At 44.9% G+C, this 23,639-nt stretch overlaps 1 protein-coding gene across 1 annotated transcript in view; it reads left to right on the top strand.

Annotated features, from left to right (window-relative positions):
- Positions 1 to 9,051: 9,051 nt before the first annotated feature.
- Positions 9,052 to 23,639, top strand: part of LOC118379494 (collagen alpha-6(IV) chain-like) — a 143,637-nt gene continuing 129,049 nt past the window's right edge. Inside the window, exon 1 of the mRNA XM_052497667.1 lies at positions 9,052 to 9,121. The gene's annotated coding sequence lies outside the window, so the exon portion shown is untranslated. The remainder of the gene's footprint in view (positions 9,122 to 23,639) is intronic.

Below are 23,639 nucleotides of genomic sequence, written 5' to 3'. Positions count from 1 at the left end.
GTCGTCGACCTTCTTTTCAAAATGGTTGACGAAGTCATCTGCAGAGGGGGGAGGAGGATTCAGGAGGGAGGAGAAGGTGGCAAAGAGCTTCCTAGGGTTAGAGGCAGATGCTTGGAATTTAGAGTGGTAGAAAGTGGCTTTAGCAGCAGAGACAGAGGAGGAAAATGTAGAGAGGAGGGAGTGAAAGGATGCCAGGTCCGCAGGGAGGCGAGTTTTCCTCCATTTCCGCTCGGCTGCCCGGAGCCCTGTTCTGGTCAAATTAAAAAAATAATTTTTAGACAACTAACTTCACATTTCATCTTTACCAAAACATTCTCTTTGATTTGGACATTTTCCATACACCGTCTATTAACCTTTAATAACAAAACAAAAATGACACACATTTCCATATTCCATCTATCGTCATGACCACCATTGTGGCTGACGGAAACCATTGATCCAAAGTCCCTTTATTTCATGTTTAATGTTCTGAGACTGGTTCTCCATAGTAACAGGACAAAGGAATTTGTCTGTGGCCTGAGATTTACCAGAGGCGTGAGGGGTCATAAAACCCCCACATCTTCAGACCCCTAGATCTCTCCTCCTCTGTTGGGGTTGAGAGATAATCTGTAGGGTTGTGATCTCCTGAAACCTGACCTGATCAGGACAGTCAAGACAATGGGAAACATACGTTTAAATTGCCAAAGCAAGTGAAATAGATAATAAACAAATGTGAAATAAACAGTAAAAGATTAGCAGTAAATATTACACTCACAAAAGTTCCAAACGAATAAAGACATTTCAAATGTCATATTATGTGTATATACAGTGTTGTAATGATGTGCAAAGAGTTTAAGAACAAAAGGGAAAATAAATAAACATAAATATGGGTTGTATTTACAATGGTGTTTGTTCTTCACTGGTTGCCCTTTTCTTGTGGCAACAGGTCACACATCTTGCTGCTGTGATGGCACACTGGTATTTCATCCAGTAGATATGGGAGTTTATCAAAATCGGGTTTGTTTTCGAATTCTTTGTGGATCTGTGTAATCTGAGGGAAATATGTGTCTCTAATATGGTCGTTGGACAGGAGGTTAGGAAGTGCAGCTCAGCTTGCACCTCCTTTTGTGGGCAGTGTTCACATTTACCACACACACACACACACACACACACACACACACACACACACACACACACACACACACACACACACACACACACACACACACACACACACACACACACACACACACACACACACACACACACACTCACACACTCACACACACATGTATGTCTGTACAGTTAGACACCACAATAACACACATTCTCACATGGGAACAGACTGTGAGATTTCACCATGGTTCATTTGTAGTTCAGTAGTTAAGTACAGACAGAATCTTGTCATGTTGATGTGCTTACAGGGGCCCTGAGACCCTGGGCCTAATCCAGATAACGTTGGCCTGGCCCCCACACCCCTATCCCCTCATCTCTCACATCCCCATTCTTAATCCAGGGACCCTGGGCCTAATCCAGATAACATTGGCATTGCACCCTAACCGCTATCCCCTCATCTCTTACATGGTACCCAGTGTGTGTGTGTGTGTGTGTGTGTGTGTGTGTGTGTGTGTGTGTGTGTGTGTGTGTGTGTGTGTGTGTGTGTGTGTGTGTGTGTGTGTGTGTGTGTGTGTGTGTGTGTGTGTGTGTGTGTGTGTGTGTGTCTCTCTCTCTCTCTCTCTCTGTCTCTCTCTCTCTCTCTCTCTCTCTCTCTCTCTCTCTCTCTCTCTCTCTCTCTCTCTCTCTCTCTCTCTCTCTCTCTCTCTCTCTCTCTCTCTCTCTCTCTCTCTCTCTCTCTGTCTCTCTCTGTCTCTCTCTGTCTCTCTCTGTCTCTCTCTCTCTCTCTCTCTCTCTCTCTCTCTCTGATTAACAAATCAGAGAGGGGTTGGTCAACATAAACAGGCTGGACTCTTCTATAGATGTTTATATATAGATGTATACAGGTGTCTGTAGATGTATATAGATGTATACAGATGTCTATAGATGTATACAGATGTATATACAGTGGGGCAAAAAGTATTTAGTCAACCACCAATTGTGCAAGTTCTCCCACTTAAAAAGATGAGAGAGGCCTGTAATGTTCATCATAGGTACACTTCAACTATGACAGACAAAATTAGGAGAAAAAAATCCAGAAAATCACATGGTAGGATTTTTAATGAATTTATTTGCAAATGATGGTGGAAAATAAGTATTTGGTCAATAACAAAAGTTTATCTCAATACTTTGTTATATACCCTTTGTTGGCAATGACAGAGGTCAAACGTTTTCTGTAAGTCTTCACAAGGTTTTCACACACTGTTGCTGGTATTTTGGCCCATTCCTCCATGGAGATCTCCTCTAGAGCAGTGATGTTTTGGGGCTGTTGCTGGGCAACACGGACTTTCAACTCCCTCCAAAGATTTTCTATGGGGTTGAGATCTGGAGACTGGCTAGGCCACTCCAGGACCTTGAAATGCTTCTTACGAAGCCACTCCTTCGTTGCCCGGGCGGTGTGTTTGGGATCATTGTCATGCTGAAAGACCCAGCCACATTTCATCTTCAATGCCCTTGCTGATGGAAGGAGGTTTTCACTCAAAATCTCACGATACATGGCCCCATTCATTCTTTCCTTTACACCAATCAGTCATCCTGGTCCCTTTGCAGAAGAACAGCCCCAAAACATGATGTTTCCACCCCCATGCTTCACAGTGGGTATGGTGTTCTTTGGATGTAACTCAGAATTCTTTGTCCTCCAAACACGACGAGTTGAGTTTTTACCAAAAATTTGTATTTTGGTTTCATCTGACCATATGACATTCTCCCAATCTTCTTCTGGATCATCCAAATACTCTCTAGCAAACTTCAGATGGGCCTGGGCATGTACTGGCTTAAGCACGTCTGGCACTGCAGGATTTGAGTCCCTGGCGGCGTAGTGTGTTACTGATGTAGGTGTGTGTTACTCTCTGCAGGTCATTCAGTAGGTCCCCCCGTGTGGTTTTGGGATTTTTGCTCACCGTTCTTGTGATCATTTTGACCCCACGGGGTGAGATCTTGCGTGGAGTCCCAGATCGATGGAGATTATCAGTGGTCTTGTATGTCTTCCATTTCCTAATAATTGCTCCCACGGTTGATTTCTTCAAACCAAGCTGCTTACCTATTGAAGATTCAGTTTTCCCAGCCTAGTGGAGTTTGGAGTGTGACTTTTTGAGGTTGTGGACATGTGTCTTTTATACTGATAACAAGTTCAAACAGGTGCCATTAATACAGGTAATGAGTGGAGGACAGAGGAGCCTCTTAAAGAAGAAGTTACAGGTCTGTGAGAGCCAGAAATCTTGCTTGTTTGTAGGTGACCAAATACTTATTTCCCACGATAATTTGCAAATAAGTTCATAAAAAATCATACAATGTGATTTTCTGGATTTTTTCCCCTCATTTTGACTGTCATAGTTGAAGTGTACTTATGATGAAAATCACAGGCCTCTCATCTTTTTAAGTGGGAGAACTTGCACAATTGGTGGCTGACTAAATACTTTTTTTGCCCCATTGTAGATGTATACATTCCCCCTCTCTCTGTCTTATCCCTATTTGATCCTAAAGACCCCCTGACCCCTAACCTAAAGGAAGCTGAGAACACATCAAATCAAATCCAATTTTATAAGTCATGTGCCGAAGTGGAAAATGCTTACTTACCAAGTCCTTCACCAACAATGCAGTTCAATAAATAGCGTTAAGAAAATATTTACGAAATAAACTAAAGTAAAAATAAAATAGAAAGTAACACAATAAAATAACATGGGAGCAGTAGGGTGAGATGTGACTAATTGAATAGACATGCAGAGAGAGAAGGGGAGAAACATGGGAGCAGCAGGGTGAGATGTGACTAATTGAATAGACATGCAGAGAGAGAAGGGGAGAAACATGGGAGCAGCAGGGTGAGATGTGACTAATTGAATAGACATGCAGAGAGAGAAGGGGAGAAACATGGGAGCAGCAGGGTGAGATGTGACTAATTGAATAGACATGCAGAGAGAGAAGGGGAGAAACATGGGAGCAGCAGGGTGAGATGTGACTAATTGAATAGACATGCAGAGAGAGAAGGGGAGAAACATGGGAGCAGCAGGGTGAGATGTGACTAATTGAATAGACATGCAGAGAGAGAAGGGGAGAAACATGGGAGCAGCAGGGTGAGATGTGACTAATTGAATAGACATGCAGAGAGAGAAGGGGAGAAACATGGGAGCAGCAGGGTGAGATGTGACTAATTGAATAGACATGCAGAGAGAGAAGGGGAGAATCATGGGAGCAGTAGGGTGAGATGTGACTAATTGAATAGACATGCAGAGAGAGAAGGGGAGAAACATGGGAGCAGCAGGGTGAGATGTGACTAATTGAATAGACATGCAGAGAGAGAAGGGGAGAAACATGGGAGCAGCAGGGTGAGATGTGACTAATTGAATAGACATGCAGAGAGAGAAGGGGAGAATCATGGGAGCAGTAGGGTGAGATGTGACTAATTGAATAGACATGCAGAGAGAGAAGGGGAGAAACATGGGAGCAGCAGGGTGAGATGTGACTAATTGAATAGACATGCAGAGAGAGAAGGGGAGAATCATGGGAGCAGTAGGGTGAGATGTGACTAATTGAATAGACATGCAGAGAGAAGGGGAGAAACATGGGAGCAGCAGGGTGAGATGTGACTAATTGAATAGACATGCAGAGAGAGAAGGGGAGAATCATGGGAGCAGTAGGGTGAGATGTGACTAATTGAATAGACATGCAGAGAGAGAAGGGGAGAAACATGGGAGCAGCAGGGTGAGATGTGACTAATTGAATAGACATGCAGAGAGAGAAGGGGAGAAACATGGGAGCAGCAGGGTGAGATGTGACTAATTGAATAGACATGCAGAGAGAGAAGGGGAGAAACATGGGAGCAGTAGGGTGAGATGTGACTAATTGAATAGACATGAAGAGAGAGAAGGGGAGAAACATGGGAGCAGTAGGGTGAGATGTGACTAATTGAATAGACATGCAGAGAGAGAAGGGGAGAAACATGGGAGCAGTAGGGTGAGATGTGACTAATTGAATAGACATGCAGAGAGAAGGGGAGAATCATGGGAGCAGCAGGGTGAGATGTGACTAATTGAATAGACATGCAGAGAGAGAAGGGGAGAAACATGGGAGCAGCAGGGTGAGATGTGACTAATTGAATAGACATGCAGAGAGAGAAGGGGAGAAACATGGGAGCAGCAGGGTGAGATGTGACTAATTGAATAGACATGCAGAGAGAGAAGGGGAGAAACATGGGAGCAGCAGGGTGAGATGTGACTAATTGAATAGACATGAAGAGAGAGAAGGGGAGAAACATGGGAGCAGTAGGGTGAGATGTGACTAATTGAATAGACATGCAGAGAGAGAAGGGGAGAAACATGGGAGCAGTAGGGTGAGATGTGACTAATTGAATAGACATGCAGAGAGAGAAGGGGAGAAACATGGGAGCAGCAGGGTGAGATGTGACTAATTGAATAGACATGCAGAGAGAGAAGGGGAGAAACATGGGAGCAGTAGGGTGAGATGTGACTAATTGAATAGACATGCAGAGAGAGAAGGGGAGAAACATGGGAGCAGTAGGGTGAGATGTGACTAATTGAATAGACATGCAGAGAGAGAAGGGGAGAAACATGGGAGCAGCAGGGTGAGATGTGACTAATTGAATAGACATGCAGAGAGAGAAGGGGAGAAACATGGGAGCAGCAGGGTGAGATGTGACTAATTGAATAGACATGCAGAGAGAGAAGGGGAGAAACATGGGAGCAGTAGGGTGAGATGTGACTAATTGAATAGACATGCAGAGAGAGAAGGGGAGAAACATGGGAGCAGCAGGGTGAGATGTGACTAATTGAATAGACATGAAGAGAGAGAAGGGGAGAAACATGGGAGCAGCAGGGTGAGATGTGACTAATTGAATAGACATGCAGAGAGAGAAGGGGAGAAACATGGGAGCAGCAGGGTGAGATGTGACTAATTGAATAGACATGCAGAGAGAGAAGGGGAGAAACATGGGAGCAGCAGGGTGAGATGTGACTAATTGAATAGACATGCAGAGAGAGAAGGGGAGAAACATGGGAGCAGTAGGGTGAGATGTGACTAATTGAATAGACATGCAGAGAGAGAAGGGGAGAATCATGGGAGCAGTAGGGTGAGATGTGACTAATTGAATAGACATGCAGAGAGAAGGGGAGAAACATGGGAGCAGTAGGGTGAGATGTGACTAATTGAATAGACATGCAGAGAGAGAAGGGGAGAAACATGGGAGCAGCAGGGTGAGATGTGACTAATTGAATAGACATGCAGAGAGAGAAGGGGAGAAACATGGGAGCAGTAGGGTGAGATGTGACTAATTGAATAGACATGCAGAGAGAGAAGGGAGAAACATGGGAGCAGTAGGGTGAGATGTGACTAATTGAATAGACATGCAGAGAGAGAAGGGGAGAAACATGGGAGCAGCAGGGTGAGATGTGACTAATTGAATAGACATGAAGAGAGAGAAGGGGAGAAACATGGGAGCAGCAGGGTGAGATGTGACTAATTGAATAGACATGAAGATAGAGAAGGGGAGAAACATGGGAGCAGTAGGGTGAGATGTGACTAATTGAATAGACATGCAGAGAGAGAAGGGGAGAAACATGGGAGCAGTAGGGTGAGATGTGACTAATTGAATAGACATGCAGAGAGAGAAGGGGAGAAACATGGGAGCAGTAGGGTGAGATGTGACTAATTGAATAGACATGCAGAGAGAGGGGAGAAACATGGGAGCAGTAGGGTGAGATGTGACTAATTGAATAGACATGCAGAGAGAGAAGGGGAGAAACATGGGAGCAGCAGGGTGAGATGTGACTAATTGAATAGACATGCAGAGAGAGAAGGGGAGAAACATGGGAGCAGCAGGGTGAGATGTGACTAATTGAATAGACATGCAGAGAGAGAAGGGGAGAAACATGGGAGCAGTAGGGTGAGATGTGACTAATTGAATAGACATGCAGAGAGAGAAGGGGAGAAACATGGGAGCAGCAGGGTGAGATGTGACTAATTGAATAGACATGCAGAGAGAGAAGGGGAGAAACATGGGAGCAGTAGGGTGAGATGTGACTAATTGAATAGACATGCAGAGAGAGAAGGGGAGAAACATGGGAGCAGCAGGGTGAGATGTGACTAATTGAATAGACATGCAGAGAGAGAAGGGGAGAAACATGGGAGCAGCAGGGTGAGATGTGACTAATTGAATAGACATGCAGAGAGAGAAGGGGAGAAACATGGGAGCAGCAGGGTGAGATGTGACTAATTGAATAGACATGCAGAGAGAGAAGGGGAGAAACATGGGAGCAGCAGGGTGAGATGTGACTAATTGAATAGACATGCAGAGAGAGAAGGGGAGAAACATGGGAGCAGTAGGGTGAGATGTGACTAATTGAATAGACATGCAGAGAGAGAAGGGGAGAAACTTGGGAGCAGCAGGGTGAGATGTGACTAATTGAATAGACATGCAGAGAGAGAAGGGGAGAAACATGGGAGCAGCAGGGTGAGATGTGACTAATTGAATAGACATGCAGAGAGAGAAGGGGAGAAACATGGGAGCAGCAGGGTGAGATGTGACTAATTGAATAGACATGCAGAGAGAGAAGGGGAGAAACATGGGAGCAGCAGGGTGAGATGTGACTAATTGAATAGACATGCAGAGAGAGAAGGGGAGAATCATGGGAGCAGTAGGGTGAGATGTGACTAATTGAATAGACATGCAGAGAGAGAAGGGGAGAAACATGGGAGCAGCAGGGTGAGATGTGACTAATTGAATAGACATGCAGAGAGAGAAGGGGAGAATCATGGGAGCAGCAGGGTGAGATGTGACTAATTGAATAGACATGCAGAGAGAGAAGGGGAGAAACATGGGAGCAGCAGGGTGAGATGTGACTAATTGAATAGACATGCAGAGAGAGAAGGGGAGAATCATGGGAGCAGCAGGGTGAGATGTGACTAATTGAATAGACATGAAGAGAGAAGAAGGGAGAAACATGGGAGCAGTAGGGTGAGATGTGACTAATTGAATAGACATGAAGAGAGAGAAGGGGAGAAACATGGGAGCAGCAGGGTGAGATGTGACTAATTGAATAGACATGCAGAGAGAGAAGGGGAGAAACATGGGAGCAGCAGGGTGAGATGTGACTAATTGAATAGACATGCAGAGAGAGAAGGGGAGAAACATGTGACTGTGTTATTGTATCTCCTGGTTACCTGTCTTTACTGATGCTGTGACAGGGACACTGTGGCTGTGTTATTGTATCTCCTGGTTACCTGTCTTTACTGATGCTGAGACAGGGACACTGTGGCTGTGTTATTGTATCTCCTGGTTACCTGTCTTTACTGATGCTGTGACAGGGACACTGTGGCTGTGTTATTGTATCTCCTGGTTACCTGTCTTTACTGATGCTGAGACAGGGACACTGTGGCTGTGTTATTGTATCTCCTGGTTACCTGTCTTTACTGATGCTGAGACAGGGACACTGTGGCTGTGTTATTGTATCTCCTGGTTACCTGTCTTTACTGATGCTGTGACAGGACTGTGACAGGGACACTGTGGCTGTGTTATTGTATCTCCTGGTTACCTGTCTTTACTGATGCTGTGACAGGGACACTGTGGCTGTGTTATTGTATCTCCTGGTTACATGTCTTTACTGATGCTGTGACAGGACTAAATAAAGGTAAAAATATATATAAATAATAAATGTAGGCTACCTGGAGAATGTTGAAGCAGTGTTATAATAGTCCTGTGTGGCTCAGTTGTATGAGCATGGGGCTTACAACGCCAAAGTCGTGAGTTCGATTCCCGCTGGGGCTGACCATATGAACATGTATTCATGACAGGGACACTGGTTCCAAAGTAAGTCACTTTGGATGAGAGGGTCTGCTTAGTGGCATACAGTATATTATGTAAAACTGATGGTCTCTCTCTCTCTCTCTCTCTCTCTCTCCCCAGGGGACCAGCCAGGAGCCCTGTAATGGGCTGGACTGTAGTGGAGGATGTAACTGTAACCCAGAGAAAGGTGGCAGGGTAAGACATACATACATATACATATATATATATATATATATATAAACCTCTATTCTCCCTCTCACACATCCTTCCTCTCCTACTTCAGGAGGCTTTCTTAGCTTCTGGTCCATAGCCACGCATGTCACAAAACAAGAGTACATCAGCAAAGTTTGATAGACCCAGTAAATCCTGGGTCAAAGACATGAAGTAGTTGAGATGCTTGCAAAACAAAAGTTACAAAACACATAGTGTTGCATTAAAAGACTGGTATAACCACAGAGACTCAGTAAAATGTAGGGTTTTGGACTGTTACAGGAGTTGAGGACAACACTCTTAACCACAACCAATTGGGTAAGAAAACTAAATGCTGTAGCCACCTTCAGAAAATTGTGGTTTTGGTCAAATTGAGTTCTGACAAACTCAACAACTATGTGGCAAAGAGAAGGAAATGAAGCACTGCCAGGGTACACAGTATTAGTTATCTGTAGATAGATAGGTGCTCTTTGGACGAGGAGGACCAAACCACTCTTCATACTCAACAACTATGTGGCAAAGAGAAGGAAATGAAGCACTGCCAGGGTACACAGTATTAGTTATCTGTAGATAGATCCCTGAGTTTTACATCTATGTACCATTGAACATGTCATGAAAATGAAGACATTAATATTATGTGACAGGTGCCTTGGTCCCGTGTTTGTTATTTTAACTGAACCGCTAGTCGTACATTGCTGACATTGGTTGTGTTAAGCAAGGTTAGGGTTGCACTGTAGGTCATTTTAAACAGTAGTCAGGCACACGCACGCACACACACACACACACACACACACACACACACGCGCACGCGCGCACGCGCACGCACGCACGCACGCACGCACGCACGCACACACACACACACACACACACACACACACACACACACACACACACACACACACACACACTCACACAACACTTCAAGTCTCTTTTTAAACCATGCCGATGCACCAATATCTAACTTTTTCAACTTAGTTCCAGAACCTTCGAAAAGCATTTACACCCCTTGACTTTTTCCCCCATTTTGTTTTGTAACAAAGTGGGATTCCAATGGATTTAATTATCTATTTTTTTGTCAACAATGTACACAAAATCTGTAATGTAAAAATTTAAGAAAAATTCTGACATTTGTAATATATATATATATATATATACACTACCTTTCAAAAGTTTGGGGTCACTTAGAAATGTCCTTGTTTTTGAAAGAAAAGCACATTTTTTGTCCATTTAAATAACATCATATTGATCAGAAATACAGTGTAGACATTGTTAATGTTGTAAATTACTATTGTAGCTGGAAACAGCTGATTTTTTTATGGAATATCTACATAGGTATACAGAGGCCCATTATCATAAGGTGAATGCACCAATTTGTAAGTCGCTCTGGATAAGAGCGTCTGCTAAATGACTTAAATGTAAATGTTAAATGTAAATCAGCAACCATCACTCCTGTGTTCCAATGGCACGTTGTGTTAGCTAATCCAAGTTTATAATTTTAAAAGGGTAATTGATCATTAGAAGACCATTTTGTAATTATGTTAGCACAGATGAAACCTGTTGTCCTGATTAAAGAAGCAGTAAATCTGGCCTTCTTTAGACCAGTTGAGTATCTGGAGCATCAGCATTTGTGGGTTTGATTACAGGCTCAAAATGGCCAGAAACAAAGTACTTTCTTCTGAAACTCGTCAGTCTATTCTTGTTCTGAGAAATGAAGGCTATTCCATGTGAGAAATTGCCAATAAACTTAGATCTCGTACAACGCTGTGTACTACTCCCTTCACAGGACAACACAAACTGGCTCTAACCAGAATAGAAAGACGAGTGGGAGGCCCGGTGCACAACTGAGCAAGAGGACAAGTACATTAGAGTGTCTAGTTTCAGAAACAGACACCTCACAAGTCCTCAAATGGCAGCTTCATTAAATAGTACCCACAAAACACCAGTCTCAACGTCAACAATGAAGAGGCGACTCCAGGATGCTGGCCTTCTAGGCAGAGTTGCAAAGAAAAAGCCATATCTCAGACTGGCCAATAAAAATAAAAGATTAAGATGAGTAAAAGAACACAGACACTGGACAGAGATATGGCTTTTTCGCTCTGGAGAGACCTGAAAATAGCTGTGCAGAGACACTCCCTGTCCAACTTGACAGAGCTTGAGAGGAAATGCATAGAATGGGAGAAACTCCACAAATATAGGTGTGCCAAACTTGTCATGTCATACCCAAGAAGACGTAAGGCTGTAATCGCTGCCTAATGTGCTTCAACAAAGTACTGACGGTCTGAATACTTATGGAAATGTGATATTTCCGTTTACATTTTTTTTAATAATATTTCTAAAAAATGTTTTTTAAAAACAGTTTTTGTTTTGTCAATATGGGGTATTATGTGTAGATTGATGAGGAAAACAACTATTAAAACATTTTAGAATAAGGCTGTAACGTAACATTTTTGTGAAAAAGTCAAGGGGTCTGAATACTTTTCGAATGCATTGTAGCTTGATTAGATAAGTATTCAACCCCCAAGTCAATACATGTTAGAATCACATTTGGCAGCGATTACAGCTGTGAGTCTTTCTGGGTAAGTCTCTAAGAGTCATTACAGCTGTGAGTCTTTCTGGGTAAGTCTCTAAGAGTCATTACAGCTGTGAGGCTTTCTGGGTAAGTCTCTAAGAGTCATTACAGCTGTGAGTCTTTCTGGGTAAGTCTCTAAGAGTCATTACAGCTGTGAGTCTTTCTGGGTAAGTCTCTACGAGTCATTACAGCTGTGAGTCTTTCTGGGTAAGTCTCTAAGAGTCATTACAGCTGTGAGTCTTTCTGGGTAAGTCTCTAAGAGTCATTCCAGCTGTGAGTCTTTCTGGGTAAGTCTCTAAGAGTCATTACAGCTGTGAGGCTTTCTGGGTAAGTCTCTAAGAGTCATTACAGCTGTGAGTCTTTCTGGGTAAGTCTCTAAGAGTCATTACAGCTGTGAGTCTTTCTGGGTAAGTCTCTAAGAGTCATTACAGCTGTGAGTCTTTCTGGGTAAGTCTCTAAGAGTCATTACAGCTGTGAGTCTTTCTGGGTAAGTCTCTAAGAGTCATTACAGCTGTGAGGCTTTCTGGGTAAGTCTCTAAGAGTCATTACAGCTGTGAGTCTTTCTGGGTAAATCTCTAAGAGTCATTACAGCTGTGAGTCTTTCTGGGTAAGTCTCTAAGAACTTTCCACACCTGGATTGTGCAACATCTGCCCATTATTATTTTCAAACTTCTTCAAGCTCAGTCAAGTTCGTTGTTCATCATTGCTCAGGTCTTGCCATAGATCTTCAAGAAGATGTAAGTCAATACTGTTGCTCTGCCACTCAGGAACATTGACTGTCTTCTTGGTAAGAAACGCAAGTGTAAATTCGGCCTTGTGCTTTAGGTAGTTGTCCTGCTGAAAGGTGAATGCATCTCCTATTGTCTGGTGGAAAGCAGACTGAACCAGGTTTTCCTTTAGGATTTGCCTGTGCTAAGCTCCATTCTGTTTTTATTTCATCCTGAAAAGCTCCCCAGTCCTTAACAATTACAAGCATACCCATAACATTATGCAGGCACCACTACGCTTGAAAATATGGAGAGTGGTACTCAGTAATGTGTTGTATTGGATTTCCCCAAACAGAACACTTTGTGAAATATATTGCCACATTTTTTTAGGCATTACTTTAGTGCCTTGTTGCAAACAGGATGTATGTTTTTGAATATTTGTATTCTTTACCAGCTTCCTGCCTGTATCTTTGTCGTAACTGGGTGTATTGGTGCACCATCCAAAGTGTAATTAATAACTTCACCATGATCGAAGGGATATTCAGTCTACCAGTAGATGTCCTTCTTTGCGAGGCTTCCACCTCCCTGGTCTTTGTGGTTGAATCTGTGTTTGAAAGTCAGTGCTTGACTGAGGGACCTTACAGATAATTGTATGTGTTGGGTACAGAGATGAGGTAGTCGTTAAAAACTCATGTTAAACACTATTATTGTACACAGAGTCAATGCAACTTATTATGTGACTTGTTAAGCACATTTTCTGACCTGAACTTATTTAGGCTTACCATAATAGAGCGGTTTAATATTTATTGACTTAAAATATTTCAGCTTTTAATTTTTAATTAATGTGTACAAATTTCAAAACAACCTAATTCCACTGTGACATTATGGGGTATTGTTTGTAGGCCAGTGACAAATCATTTAAATTGATCCATTTACAATTTTGTCTGTAACACATCAAAATGTGTAAAACGTTAAAGGGTATGAATATTTTCTGAAGGCACTGTAGTTCCCTCAAGCACCAACTGACCTTTATCATTTATGAGCGTGAGCTAATCTAAAAGAAAATGTAGGCATTCGCCAGACATTTTCTGCATAACTACACAGATGATTGCTTTAATACTCCAATAAAAAGGTAATGTGCTTTTATTGCAGTGATGGCTGGTTTATTTTCATAGGAGAGCCCAAGCTCAACAGGTTCTGACATTACATGTCTGCCTGTCTCGCTGTTTAGCTGTCTACCTGTCACGCTGTCTGCCTGTCTAGCTGTCTGCCTGTCTAGCTGTTCACCAGTCTGCCTGTGTAACTGTCTGCCTGTCTAGCTGTCTACCTGTCTAGCTGTCTGCCTGTCTGCCTGCCTGTCTAGCTGTTCACCAGTCTGCCTGTGCTTCTGCCCTTTGCTGAAGTTAATAACTGCAGGCTAGTCATAGTCAATTACCTGGGTCTAGTCAATTACCTGGGTCTAGTCAATTACCTAGGTCTAGTCAATTACCTGGGTCTAGTCAATTACCGGGGTCTAATCGATTACCTGGGTCTAGTCAATTACCTGGGTCTAGTCAATTACCTGGGTCTAATCAATTACCTGGGTCTAGTCAATTACCTGGGTCTAATCAATTACCTGGGTCTAATCAATTACCTGGGTCTAATCAATTACCTGGGTCTAATGACTGAGAAGTAGACACAAACAGCTGAGCACACACACATGAGTGGTCACATGCACACAAGCATGCATGCGCGCACACACACACAAACACTATCCCTGCTTCTCATCTGTATCCAATCGATAGCCTTTTACAAGACGTGGTCTTGTGTATTGACAGTGCACAGGCTTGGCAGGTCTGGACGTTGGCCAACAGAGATGTTACCCTGTGTTCTGGGATAGGCAGATCTGGACGTTGGCCAACAGAGATGCTCCCCTGTGTTCTGGGATAGGCAGGTCTGGATGTTGGCCAACAGAGATGTTACCCTGTGTTCTGGGATAGGCAGGTCTGGATGTTGGCCAACAGAGATGTTACCCTGTGTTCTGGGATAGGCATGTCTGGACGTTGTCCAACAGAGATGTTACCCTGTGTTCTGGGATAGGCAGGTCTGGATGTTGGCCAACAGAGATGTTCCCTGTGTTCTGGGATAGGCAGGTCTGGATGTTGGCCAACAGAGATGTTACCCTGTGTTCTGGGATAGGCAAGTCTGGACGTTGGCCAACAGAGATGTTACCCTGTGTTCTGGGATAGGCAGGTCTGGATGTTGGCCAACAGAGATGTTACCCTGTGTTCTGGGATAGGCAGGTCTGGATGTTGGCCAACAGAGATGTTACCCTGTGTTCTGGGATAGGCAGGTCTGGATGTTGGCCAACAGAGATGTTCCCTGTGTTCTAGGATAGGCAGGTCTGGACATTGTCCAACAGAGATGTTACCCTGTGTTCTGGGATAGGCAGGTCTGGATGTTGGCCAACAGAGATGTTACCCTGTGCTCTGGGATAGGCAGGTCTGGACGTTGGCCAACAGAGATGTTCCCTGTGTTCTAGGATAGGCAGGTCTGGATGTTGGCCAACAGAGATGTTACCCTGTGTTCTGCGATAGGCAGGTCTGGATGTTGGCCAACAGAGATGTTACCCTGTGTTCTGGGATAGGCAGGTCTGGATGTTGGCCAACAGAGATGTTACCCTGTGTTCTGGGATAGGCAGGTCTGGACGTTGGCCAACAGAGATGTTCCCTGTGTTCTAGGATAGGCAGGTCTGGATGTTGGCCAACAGAGATGTTACCCTGTGTTCTGGGATAGGCAGGTCTGGATTTTGGCCAACAGAGATGTTACCCTGTGTTCTGGGATAGGCAGGTCTGGATGTTGGCCAACAGAAATGTTACCCTGTGTGGGTGTGTGTGGTTGACAGGGATCGCTAAATGTCAGGAGGAGGGACGCTAGTGACACATGCATCACCACTATCCGTTATCACACCCTCCCCTTACACCCCTCATCTCTTGACCCTCTACCCCCCGCCCCCTTGCCCATCCAAACGAAACATCATCAGATCATGGCCCCTGAATTACTTTGAATGTGTCCCAAATGGCACCCTATTCCTCTCATAGTGCACTACTTTTGACCATAGCTCTATAGACGCTGGTCAAAAGTAGTGCACTATGAAGGGAACAAGATGCCATTTGGGAGGCAGCTTATAACTACACATCAGCCTCTTGCCAACAAGCATTGTGTTGATTCGGGGCTGTGATAAACCAACAAATATAACAACAAAGATAGCTGTTTTCCGGTATGTTGATTTAGATTCATGATCAGATGAGTAGAAGAGGGGAATTTGATATGTTTGATAATGTTCTGTGTAAACACTGCTGTTGATGGGTATACGGTAGAGCTGTGGCGACCGGGACATTTTGTCAGACGGTTGTTGCCATGTAAAAGTCTGCCGGTTTCACGTTAATTGACCGTTAATTAACATAGACAAGTTTAGCATCTCCAGGCCTCCACACATACAAGTCACATACAAGCCACACAAGCCACATACAAGCCACACACAAGTCACATACAAGCCACATACAAGCCACACACAAGCCACACACAAGCCACACACAAGCCACACACAAGCCACATACAAGCCACATACAAGCCACACACAAGCCACACACAAGCCACACACAAGCCACATACAAGCCACATACAAGCCACACACAAGCCACATACAAGCCACATACAAACCACACACAAGCCACACACAAGCCACATACAAGCCACATACAAGCCACACACAAGCCACACACAAGCCACACACAAGCCACACATTTGCAAATAAATTCATAAAAAATCCTACAATGTGATTTTCTGGATTTTTTTTCGCATTTTGTCTGTCATAGTGGAAGTGTACCTATGATGAAAATTACAGGCCTCTCTCATCTTTTTAAGTGGGAGAACTTGCACAATTGGTGGCCGACTAAATACTTTTTTGCCCCACTGTATAACAGCGCAATCATTGGGGGGCTTGGGCTCATATGTAGGGCCATGCCTATGCATCAGCTCTAATATGCATATGGGTGTTTTGAATGAATCATCCCCCTAGAAAGCGCTGTCCATTTCATTGGTCATGGCTCATGACTGACGGTGTGGTGGAAATACGGTCCTAGTATAGGGTTGTAAAAGTTAAGTTAGGGAAGTATAGTATAGTATAAAGGGCTGGGTGGGTTCACACAGTAGCTGATAGCTGGTAGCTGGAAATGTCCCTACTATGTCGAGCACTCAGCTGTCATGTTGCAGGTGGTGTGAACTGGGCTTCTCACCCCGAACACACAATAAACTAGCGAGGGAATGAGACGGAATGAGTGAGGGAAAGAGACGGAATGAGTGAGGGAATGAGAAGTAATGAGTGAGGGAATGAGACGGAATGAGTGAGAGAATGAGACTGAATGAGTGAGAGAATGAGACTGAATGAGTGAGAGAATGAGACTGAATGAGTGAGGGAATGAGACGGAATGAGTGAGAGAATGAGACGGAATGAGTGAGGGAAGGAGAAGTAATGAGTGAGGGAATGAGGCGGAATGAGAAGTAATGAGTGAGGGAATTTTTGAATAACGAAAAGAACCAGAGGATGTTGTTTTTAATTTTACCTTTATTGAACCAGGCAAGTCATTTAAGAACACATTCTTATTTTCAATGACGGTCTGGGAACAGTGGGTTAACTGCCTGTTCAGGGGCAGAACGACAGATTTGTAACTTGTCAGCTCGGGGGTTTGAACTCGCAACCTTCTGGTTACTAGTCCAACGCACTAACCACTAGGCTATAACAGCGCAATCATTGGGGGGCTTGGGCACATATGTAGGGCCATGCCTATGCATCAGCTCTAATATGCATATGGGTGTTTTGAATGAATCATCCCCCTAGAAAGCGCTGTCCATTTCATTGGTCATGGCTCATGACTGACGGTGTGGTGGAAATACGGTCCTAGTATAGGGTTGTAAAAGTTAAGTTAGGGAAGTATAGTATAGTATAAAGGGCTGGGTGGGTTCACACAGTAGCTGATAGCTGGTAGCTGGAAATGTCCCTACTATGTCGAGCGCTCAGCTGTCATGTTGCAGGTGGTGTGAACTGGGCTTCTCACCCCGAACACACAATAAACTAGCGAGGGAATGATGAGGGAAAGAGACGGAATGAGTGAGAGAATGAGAAGAATGAGTGAGGGAATGAGAAGGAATGAGTGAGGGAATGACTGAGGGAATTTTAGAATAACAAGAGGATGTTGTTTTTAATTTTACCTTTATTTAACCAGGCAAGTCAGTTAAGAACACATTCTTATTTTCAATGACGGCCTGGGAACAGTGGGTTAACTGCCTGTTCAGGGGCAGAACAACAGATTTGTACCTTGTCAGCTCGGGGGTTTTAACTCGAAACCTTCTGGTTACTAGTCCAACGCTCTAACCACTAGGCTACGCTGCCACCCCATTGTGATGAAATTGAGTGGAGACTTGCTTCATTCTTTCATCCTGACTCATGTGTTATCCAAAAAGATAACCTAGACGCCTCTCGTGCCAAATGTCGGCGCTGCTCTGATCTGGTGTGGTATAGCAGTAGAGGAGTTAGAATGGTTAACCACTCAGGAAACCGCTTTACAATGCCTCAAGCCTTATTCATATCTTGTGCCTTTGCCAAAGCTGATTATTTATCAGTGGCAGTATCATGCATCACACATGATAATGTACCTACGAGATAATGTACATGATAATTGATGAAAAAGGCATCATTAGGTATGGCTGCAGGACAGAACATTTGATTATATGTTCAAGTGAAATAAAATGTGTCACGTTCTGACCTTAGTTCTCTTGTCATGTCTTTGTTTTAGTGTGGTCAGGGCGTGAGTTGGGTGGGTTGTCTTTTATTATGTCTTTGTTTTAGTGTGGTCAGGGCGTGAGTTGGGTGGGTTGTCTTTTATTATGTCTTTGTTTTAGTGTGGTCAGGGCGTGAGTTGGGTGGGTTGTCTTTTATTATGTCTTTGTTTTAGTGTGGTCAGGGCGTGAGTTGGGTGGGTTGTCTTTTATTATGTCTTTGTTTTAGTGTGGTCAGGGCGTGAGTTGGGTGGGTTGTCTTTTATTATGTCTTTGTTTTAGTGTGGTCAGGGCGTGAGTTGGGTGGGTTGTCTATGTTCCTTTTTCTATGTTGTGTTTTGCGTTTGGTCTGGTATGGTTCTCAATCAGAGGCAGGTGTCATTAGTTGTCTCTGATTGAGAATCATACTTAGGTAGCCTTTTCCCACTTGTGTTTCGTGGGTCATTTTCTGTTATGTGTATGTCACCTTTCAGAACTGTTTAGTTTAGTTTCTCCTTTGATATTTTGTTTAGTGTTCTCGGTTTAATAAATATATGATGAACACTCACCACGCTGCGCTTTGGTCCTCACCTCATTCCAACGACGAGCTTGACAGAATCACCCACCAAGCAGCGTGGTAACGGACAGCAGCCGAAATCGCAAGACTCCTGGACATGGGAGGAGATTTTGGACGGCAAGGGACCCTGGGCACAGGCTGTGGAATATCGCCGCCCCAAGGCAAAGCTGGATGCAGCTAATGCTGAGCGGCGGTGGTATGAGGAGGCAGCACGGCAGCGCGGCTGGGACAAGAGGCAGTCTGACACACTCCCCAACACAAGGCCTTACTTCCTGCCTCTGTGATGCCCAGTCTGTTTCCAAACAACGATCATAGAGGGGCTAAGGCTGCATACACAAACAGATGGAGAGCAAATAACATGGTTGCGGCCATATTACGCTCCACGCACACTCCCGTTGTTCAACCCTCCCTGGTTTGTCTGCTCCGTTTCACCTGTACTCGGTTTACGTTAACCACAGATCTAGGATCAGATTACATGACCCCAATCACAACCTTAACCACAGATCTAGGATCAGATTACATGACCCCAATCACAACCTTAACCACAGATCTAGGATCAGATTACATGACCCCAATCACAACCTTAACCACAGATCTAGGATCAGATTACATGACCCCAATCACAACCTTAACTACAGATCTAGGATCAGATTACATGATCCCAATCACAACCTTAACCACAGATCTAGGATCAGATTACATTACCCCAACCATAAGAGGGCATGTTTGAGCATGTTTGAGGTAGAGGTTTGTCTTTTTAAAGGGATAGTTCACCCAAATGACAAAATGTTATTTTGGTTTCCATACCCAGTAAGCGGTGTATTGACAAGGTAGGACAGCAAGCCACGCTTTGGTTCAGAAATGGTTTAGAAATTGTGGCAAAAGTACCAATGACTTGAATGGGATTTGTGCCACAAATGTTAAAATGTTAGCATCTGGAAACAGTGTTAGGGAAATAAACCACATATCTAGGATCAGAGTAGCGTACCACCCAATAACAATAAACATAAGGGAATGAAAACATAAACTGACATAAGATCAGTATCCAAGCCGGGCTATCACCCTATTCCCCTATTCCAATGGAAGCGCGCCAATCTTAAGCACAGATCTCGGATCTGATTAGCCTACCACTATAATAACCATGACTGGACCTCAGTCATCCATCCTACACTATTTTGACTGTCCCCATAGGAGGACCCTTTTTGGTTCCAGGTAGAACCCTTTTTGGTTTCAGATTAGAACCCTGTTTGGTTTCAACCCCTTTGGGGTTCCATCTAGAAGCCTCTGTAAAAAAGGTTGTACATGTAATCCAAAAGTGTTCTACCTGGAACCAAAAGGGTTCTACCTGGAAACAAAATGGTTCTACCTGGAAATAAAAATGTTTCTTCAAAGGGTTCTCCTATGGGGACAGCCGAACAACCCTTTCAGGTTCTAGAGAGCACATTTTTTCCCAAGTCTACACATCGCTCAGCCATTTTGGCTCAAGTTGCGCACCCCAAAATGGACGCAGTGCCAACTGCTCTGTCATTCTTCATTCAGTCAGTGGCACTTCACTCCTTCCAATGGTAGTCGAAGATGTCCACCTCCATCCTTTGTCGTAGCTGTCTCTTTAAGTGTGTAAGTAAGTACACACACACACACACACACACACACACACACACACACACACACACACACACACACACACACAGGATCAGATGGCTGGAAAACACACACACACACACACACACACACACACACACACACACACACACACACACACACACACACACACACACACACACACACACACACACACAGGATCAGATGGCTGGGAAAAACACACACACACACACACACACACACACACACACACACACACACACACACACACACACACACACACACACACACACACACACACACACACACACACACACACACACACACACACACACACACACACACACACACAGGATCAGATGCCTGGGAAACACACACACACACACACACAGGATCAGATGGCTGGGAAACACACACAGGATCAGATGGCTGGGAAACACACACACACAGGATCATTAGACCTACCTGTCTGGACAGAAGAGAGAGATGTAGACCTCTACCTGTCTGGACAGAAGAGAGAGGTGTAGACCTACCTGTCTGGACAGAAGAGAGAGATGTAGACCTACCTGTCTGGACAGAAGAGGGAGATGTAGACCTAACGGTCTGGACAGAAGAGAGAGATGTTGACCTACCTGTCTGGACAGAGGAGAGAGATGTAGACCTCTACCTGTCTGGACAGAAGAGATCGAAGTAGACCAACCTGTCTGGACAGAAGAGAGAGATGTTGACCTACCTGTCTGGACAGAGGAGAGAGATGTAGACCTCTACCTGTCTGGACAGAAGAGATCGAAGTAGACCTACCTGTCTGGACAGAAGAGAGAGATGTTGACCTACCTGTCTGGACAGAAGAGAGAGATGTAGACCTCTACCTCTCTGGACAGAAGAGAGAGATGTAGACCTCTACCTGTCTGGACAGATGATATGTCGACCTTTACCTGTCTGGACAGAGGAGAGAGAGATGTAGACCTCTACCTGTCTGGACAGAAGAGAAAGATGTAGACCTACCTGTCTGGACAGAAGAGAGAGATGTTGACCTACCTGTCTGGACAGAAGAGAGAGATGTAGACCTCTACCTGTCTGGACAGAAGAGATCGAAGTAGACCTACCTGTCTGGACAGAAGAGAGAGATGTAGACCTACCTGTCTGGACAGAAGAGAGAGATGTAGACCTCTACCTCTCTGGACAGAAGAGAGAGATGTAGACCTCTACCTGTCTGGACAGATGATATGTCGACCTTTACCTGTCTGGACAGAGGAGAGAGAGATGTAGACCTCTACCTGTCTGGACAGAAGAGAAAGATGTAGACCTACCTGTCTGGACAGAAGAGAGAGATGTTGACCTACCTGTCTGGACAGAAGAGAGAGATGTAGACCTACCTGTCTGGACAGAAGAGGGAGATGTAAACCTCTACCTGTCTGGACAGAAGAGAGAGATGTAGACCTCTACCTCTCTGTACAGAAGAGAGAGATGTAGACCTCTACCTGTCTGGACAGAAGATATGTCGACCTTTACCTGTCTGGACAGAAGAGAGAGAGATGTAGACCTACCTGTCTGGACAGAATAGAGAGATGTAGACCTCTACCTGTCTGGACAGAATAGAGAGATGTAGACCTCTACCTGTCTGGACAGAAGAGAGAGATGTAGACCTCTACCTGTCTGGACAGAAGAGAGAGATGTAGACCTCTACCTGTCTGGACAGAAGGTATGTCGACCTTTACCTGTCTGGACAGAAGAGAGAGAGATGTAGACCTACCTGTCTGGACAGAATAGAGAGATGTAGACCTACCTGTCTGGACAGAAGAGAGAGATGTAGACCTCTACCTGTCTGGACAGAAGAGAGAGATGCAGACCTACCTGTCTGGACAGAAGAGGGAGATGTAGACCTAACGGTCTGGACAGAAGAGAGAGATGTTGACCTACCTGTCTGGACAGAAGAGAGAAATGTAGACCTACCTGTCTGGACAGAAGAGAGAAATGTAGACCTACCTGTCTGGACAGAAGAGAGAGATGTTGACCTACCTGTCTGGACAGAAGAGAGAGGTGTAGACCTACCTGTCTGGACAGAAGAGAGAGATGTAGACCTCTACCTGTCTGGACAGAAGAGATGTAGACCTACCTGTCTGGACAGAAGAGATCGATGTAGACTTCTACCTGTCTGGACAGAAGATATCAATGTAGACCTACCTGTCTGGGCAGAATAGAGAGATGTAGACCTCTACCTGTCTGGACAGAATAGAGAGATGTAGACCTACCTGTTTGGACAGGTGTGTGTGTCTATATACTGTTTAAGAGAGGGGGCAGATTCTCTGAAATGTCATCTGTAACAGGCCTCTCCCTTCCTCCGCCTTTCGTCCCCTCACCCTTTCCCCTCGTCCCCCCACCCTTTCCCCTTTGCTCAATTACATATATCTCAGCCCAATCTCTATCAATATCATAGGCCTATATACAAGCCTAACTCTCAGCCTCTATCCATAGGAAATAAAGCCTTTTTAAAACACAAGCCAGCCGAGTGTGTTTAGTCCCTGAGTCCTTTTGTTCCCCGAGGAGAGAGACGGGGAAAGAGGGGACGGGAGAGAGAGAGAGAGAGAGAGAGAGAGAGAGAGAGAGAGGAGAGAGGGGACGGGAGAGGAGAGAGAAAGACACAGAGAGAGAGGAGAGAGAGAGAGGAGCGAGAGGACGGGAGAGGAGAGAGAGAGACACAGAGAGAGAGAGAGGAGAGAGAGAGAGAGAGGAGACAGGAGAGAGAGAGAGGAGAGAGAGGAGAGAGAGAGAGGAGAGAGGGGACGGGGGAGAGAGAGAGAGAGAGGAGAGAGGGGACGGGAGAGAGAGAGAGGGAGGAGAGAGGGGACGGGAGAGGAGAGAGAGAGAGGAGAGAAGGGACGAAAGAGAGAGAGGAGAGAGAGAGAGAGGAGAGAGGGGACGGGAGAGAGAGAGGAGAGAGAGAGGGAGAAGAGAGGGGATGGGAGAGAGAGGAGAGAGAGAGGGGAGAGGGAGGAGAGAGGGGAGGGGAGAGAGAGAGGGGACGGGGAGAGAGAGGAGAGAGAGAGGAGAGAGAGATAGGAGAGAGGGGATGGGAGAGAGAGAGGAGAGAGAGAGAGGAGAGAGGGGACGGGAGAGAGAGAGGATAAAGAGAGAGGAGAGAGAGAGGGGAGAGAGGGGACGGGAGAGAGAGAGGAGAGAGAGAAAGGAGAAAGGGGACGGGAGAGAGAGAGGAGAGAGAGGAGAGAGGGGACGGGAGAGAGAGAGAGGAGA

This window comes from Oncorhynchus keta, chromosome 35, assembly GCF_023373465.1.
Source record: "Oncorhynchus keta strain PuntledgeMale-10-30-2019 chromosome 35, Oket_V2, whole genome shotgun sequence".
Lineage (NCBI taxonomy): Eukaryota > Metazoa > Chordata > Actinopteri > Salmoniformes > Salmonidae > Oncorhynchus > Oncorhynchus keta.
This window is presented reverse-complemented; position numbering and strand designations above follow the sequence as displayed.